The 6,179-nt window shown below is 35.0% G+C and overlaps 1 long non-coding RNA gene across 1 annotated transcript; it reads left to right on the forward strand.

Moving 5' to 3' along the window:
- The first annotated feature begins 492 nt into the window (after positions 1 to 492).
- Positions 493 to 5,531, forward strand: LOC128220791 (uncharacterized). The gene is made up of 3 exons (XR_008258853.1): positions 493 to 714; positions 3,563 to 3,629; positions 3,841 to 5,531. It is a non-coding gene; the product is annotated as an uncharacterized LOC128220791 (long non-coding RNA).
- The last annotated feature ends 648 nt before the right edge of the window (positions 5,532 to 6,179 follow it).

Genomic DNA, 6,179 nt, shown 5'->3' on the forward strand with positions numbered 1-6,179 from the left:
TATTTAGATCACAATGAGGAAAGAAAACCATTGAGAACTTCATCACAGTTTCAACCCTTACTCGTGCTGTTATACTGCTATCATAGGATAGTCCTTGTCATTTCTAATACCAACAATTATTCAAAGAATAGATTACCCAAGTCAAGATATGAATATAAAACAAAATCATGCAACAATGGAGAGCAATCAAACATCCTTAATCGAATTATGTTTTCAAATATAATTGTTTATCATAAATTAGTGCAATACAACTTGAACGCTGTGTTTTCATGTTTGCATCTAAAGTAAGTGATATGCTTGAAGCCGAAAATGAAACTTGAACTAAGTCATGTATATGCATCAATAGTTTGGGTTAATTTCACAACACGGAAGTTATCAAAATATAGTTTTGAATCGCAAAAGGTCGCGGAAGCGAGATATAGGTTACGCTTAAAAGCTTCCTTCATTATTATGTCGTGATTTACTTTATTCGTGCATAAAGCAAATGTTTACTTCAAATTTATAATTAACGTATTTAAAGTGATACTCTTATTCTCAATCGGTACTTACACATGTATAACAAATATAAGTTTTGAGTGATCAACCTAAATCTACTTACTAGATAATGCATTTATGAAAAATACTTTTATAACTAGATTGTAGCCTTGTATTTTATAGCGGAAAACACAAAAATATTAAATGATTGGGGTGAGCGATCTTCTATCGTCTAATAAGGTAGAAATACCGTGTTTGATACACTTTTCGTTCAAAATAAACACATTATCCTTTATAAAAAATATTGTTTTCGACAGTATTTATCCTTAAAACAATTGTATTAATTGTGGATTTTTTTTTTTTTTTTTTTTTGGGGGGGGGGGGGGGTAAGAGGGCCTCTTTAGTCCTTTCATTGTGCACATTGAACATCTATATGTATGCTTTCCATACTCGAATTTTTTTCTTTGAAGAGGCAGAACTGGTTACACAATTTGCTGGTAGAAGGGAGATGGTTGCGGTATTGCTATTCAGAAATTAAAAACAGTCATAAAATGGAACGATACTTTATTAGGAATAATCATACCTTACTATCCGGGGTAAATCTTGACAAAATATTTTTCTGACGTAAAAGCAATATCCATCCTTAGTTTACCAGGGTCTGAATGAAGTGTTTGAACATCACGATTTTGTCTTACAAACTTACTATTTTTGATTTTACATTTATACAACAAATCAGCAAATGAATTAACATTTATAATTCTGCTTGGGGCTTCCTGGGTCTGCTTGAACAAAAGGTAAGAAGGAGTTTACAACCAACGTAGTGCAATAACTCAGTATTGACGAAAAGGAACTAACCATAACGTTTTTAATAATTTGCAAATGTTGTTATAATTTACAAATGTTGTTTCTTCAGTAAATGTTTCTTCTTCTTTTTGAGACATCAATGAAGTCCCTTTTATTTCCCCCGAAACATATGTGCTACCAGGGATCGTGGCACCCCTGACAACACTTACAATTATAAATAACAAAAATAACTAATCAGTGTTTCAACAAAGGAAATGTTTCAATGAAATATATCAGATATACATATGTATTTTATCAGCAATACATCAATGCAGTGGTGCAACAAATATGATGTAGTGTAGCCCCATTCTCGGGTTACTTCCCTTATCTTGAACATTTCTATTTCCGTTAAATGTACATGTGCTTCGAATTCATACATTGTTTTTTGTCAAGTTCCAGAGGTTATTTTCGTTTGTCATGCAAAGATTCAATTGTAATACGCAGGAAGAATACTTGGACCTACTTCATCCATTAAAATTTCAACCCCCTGAACAATACAGTCTTAATTAATTTTGTTCCAAATTAGATTAACAGCTGAACAATCCCAAAAGAGATGAAATAATGTCTCTCTATTCTTGAGACATATATTACATGATCCATTTCTTGATACTTTCATAAGAGCAAGGCGATGCTCTATGAAAATTATATTGAATAGGTACTTCCATAGAAATTGACGAGCACCTAAAGATGCATTTGAGCTATAAATATGGTTCCATTTTGTTTTCCAATTTAAATTTGCATTGTTTAAACTCGCTTCCCATTTTATTTCGCTTGAGATTTTCTTACTTTGCCGTTGAAGGTTAAATTGTTTAATAATAGTTTTAACTCTAAGTTCACTACCTTTAATGTCCTTATTTATTTTGTTCATTATATTGAGAGTATCCATATCAATTTTTAGGTAAACATTCTGTGTTGATTCAAGCACCCCCCATTTTAATGTGTCAATAATTGTCTTGGGAATGCTCTTTTTTATCATTGTCCATTCTGCTATCCAATTTCGATTGCTTTTCAATTTACTGAGTAAATTTCCAGTAGATACATAATCGATTTTTGTTTAATCTCATACATCTTTAATTCTTTGATCCCACTTTTACTAAAATTTGCAATAAAAAGTGGCTTGCTTTTAAATTCTATTATGTGATACCCAAATAATGGAGTGTTTAGGACTTCATCCGTAGTAATAGCTGTAAAAGTCTGTAAACATTTTCATGTTTTAGCTTTTATCTAATAGACCAAGATAATATTTCTCTATGTTGTTCCATACTTCATTCTTTGAGTGAATAATTTCAAATATCATTTTAATTTGCAATGCTTGTTTATATTCAGTGATGCTACATAAATTTACTCCTTCATGATCATTTTCCCGGTTCAGCGTATCTCTGGCTACCTGCGGCTTTATTATTCCAAATGAAATTATTCATTATTTGTTCTAAGTCGTTCGAAATGTTTTGTTAAATACCTCTTGTTTCTACTTCAAAGTTTATTGCTGAGAAGATACGTGTTTTGACGAGTATTTAGCCTTGTATAGTTAGCTCTATTTACTTCCATACTTGTAAACGAGATTTTATCTTATTTAGTTTTTTACGCCAAATGTCATTATCATCTATATCATATCCATGACAAATCCCCAGAGTTTTACATATTTTTTGTCCAAGTTATTTCTTTAAAGTTTGGAACTTTATCTTTTAATTTTCCGATGAATAATCCTATGGTTTTATTTTTATTCATTTTTGCTTTTTCATACAGGCTTAGGTCTTGAAAGATATATGGTAATGAACTTTCATTTTTAGCGAATAGCTGCGTATCATCAACATTTTGATTTACTTTTGCTTGTTGGATTTTATCATTGTAATCGGGCATGCTTATGCCATTTATATTTATATTGTTTCTAATACGGCACACGATTGGCTCGGCCTGAATTATATACAAATACGGTGCTACTGGACACCCAGTCTTTCCTGTCTTATCTAACATTTTGGGTACAATTGAAATTTCCCCCAATGATATTTTTTACATTTTGTGTTTCTTTAAGTACTCTATTAATTTCAGTGAAAAAAATATTTTTATGCATCGTATTATTCGGTGCATATACATTTAATTGAATGTTTTGTCTGCATCTACATTAATATTAATTATTTGAAAACGACCATTAAACATATGTAATATATTTTCCACACACACATATGACGCCTTTTTATTGAACAGAATAGCTACGCTTTTAGAGTTACTATCTTCATTATTCCAGAAAGCGTTTCCGTTCCACTGAGAGCTCCAAGTTTTAGCCTCAAAGTCAGTGCTACAGTGTATCTCTTGTAAGAGCTCAAAATCGTAGTCATTTTCTTTGATCCAATTAAATACTGCAACTCGTTTTAAGTTATTTCGTAATCCATTCACGTTTATGGAAACTACCTTGAACATTTGATTTATATAATTATATTTATTTTAGTTTTTAAATGTCATTCACAGTTTTAAAATGATACAAGGCCACTATTTGCAAATTTCTGATCTGCCTTGTTTTTGCAGCCTGTTTGCCGACGGCTGTGTGGAGGAGTTGCTGCCCCTGCCCCGCTTTCTCCCAGTGCCTGGAGTAGACAGAACCTATACAAGTTCTTCCGATTCGCCATCAAAGACGAAAGCCAGAAAGTTAGCGTATATCTCTTCCGCGCCCTCGTCGGAAACATATACACCTGTTGGATCCCTCGGATCATAGAAGGATTTATTTAACTTGTTTTCATGATAAACGAGTTCGTCGTTGTCTAGATAGTGAACGTTATTTTTGGACTGACACAGTCTAAGAATTTTCGTGTTAATCAGTTTAGCAGCAGAGTTCATACTTTTCACAAGAGGATTAGTGCCTTTGCGCGGCAAAATACTTGAAAACGCTACCGGGACGCCCGGCCACGTTTCGGCGACGGTGATCAATGCGTTGTTAGTGTCTGCGATGATATCTTCGCTGCTTCTGTTGCGCATGTCATTCGTGCCGAGGTGGATGACTACCGATGCCACAGCCTCATTGTCTCCAAATTTCAAATTGGAAAGCAAGCCCTCTACAAACGTAATTGATTCACCAGCCAAAGAAACGTTCCTTATATCTGAATCCTTCACGTGTATTCGAGCGCAATTGGAGCCGCCGAGAATAATGTGCACTTTAGATTTACCCGCCCTAATGGGTTGTGACGTCACTTCCGTCGCTCGCCGGACTGGGGATATCCAATGTTTCACGGACGCTGTTTGGGACCACCGTAGAATCGTCTTCACTGCTGTTTAACCCATCACTCACGTTGAGGGAGCGCTGGCCTTCCATTTTCTCAGCCGCATAGTTGCCTTACTTTTCCATAGGACATTCTGCCTGTGTGTGCCCTTCCTCCTTACAGTAGTGACAAATAACGTCGTAAAGACAGTCTTTGCGCAGATGGTCGTTTTCTTTGCAGTTAAAACATGCTTTTATACTCATAAGCCGCACTGCCTCTGAGTATGATTGCCTCGGTCGTTGAAACCTGTCCGGGCACTTGAAATACGGGTGGTCAGTTTTCTGACATATTTTACACCTTCTGCGGTTATTGTCCGCAAATAGTTTGATTTTGAATTTCCCTATTTCAATGCTTGGAGCAAGAATTGGAATACAGTTCAGTATTTTAACGCACCTTGTACCATTGGAGATGTTTGTTTGTTTGTTTTTTAATTTTACCTCTTACTAGGCTTCCATCGATAACATCACCAAACTGATTAATAGTGGTGGCTATGGTGGTATACTGCATTTCGTAGGGGCATCCTTCAAAGTAATATTTGTTATAACACTGTCCGAATCTGAAAGCCTAACATGTCTTTCTTGTAAACTCAGTCCTGATATAAGTGAAGACACTTTTGTCTCCTCGTTATTCACCGTTATTATGCAACTGCGTTCGGTTATTTGAATCGCCTGAATAGATTTTTCATCGATTGTGTGTTTTAATGACTTGAGCACTTCTTCGTGTGACAGTTTTTTAAGACCTCGAGTGTTTAATTCAACTGAGAATGGTCTAGTTAATAGATCCGCCATCTTGGATTAGGAAAAAGGGGCAGGTTGGGAAAAAAAGGCCATTTCAAAAGTTCATTTCCAAACCCTTACTCTCCGTCTCTTTCTCTCCTCTCCTCCCCGGTGGGTCTACAACGGTCTAGAAATGTTTTCCAGGTACCAAACGTCTGTGATAACTACTATATTACCTCTTCAGTCAAATCTTAAGAGGCAGACATTATTTTCGCGTAACTTTCCGATGCTATTTTAGCGTTTCCTTTCCTATTTTGTCAAAGAAGATATGTCATGCTTTCCCTTTTTGTTACTACGTCCAGCACCTAAACATTGTCAGAATAGGCGCACAAAGCGCTCGAAAACGCACACATTAGATAATTTATTTCCTTTATTTCAAGCATACCGGTGAAAGAGTGAAAAATAATAGTGATTGATACCTTGATCATTTCACTCAGACTCGAGTGTAATGATAACCTTTGCTCATTCCACTCTGTCCAGACAAATACATGTATGTCACAAGTACATTTGTCGTCTGTAGTGCAGTAAAATACACATTGAACGAATCGTATTGACTTGTCAAAATCAAATTATGCAATAGTTTTTACAAAAACAAACATTTAATTGATTATAACTATTAAAAAAGAACAAGCTTACCAATTTATGTATGAACTATTTCATGGAACATACTGTTACAATAAACCCGCTTGGTAGGAATCAGTTGAATATTTACTTGGCCACATGTGCTAGTAAACGAGTTGATAGATCATTTCTTCCTACAAACTCTAACCGCGTACATGTATGCACAAGCATTTTGTATTTGACCGATTTCCAGTTTACATTCACCAGTTCAACA

Source organism: Mya arenaria, chromosome 15, assembly GCF_026914265.1.
Source record: "Mya arenaria isolate MELC-2E11 chromosome 15, ASM2691426v1".
NCBI lineage: Eukaryota > Metazoa > Mollusca > Bivalvia > Myida > Myidae > Mya > Mya arenaria.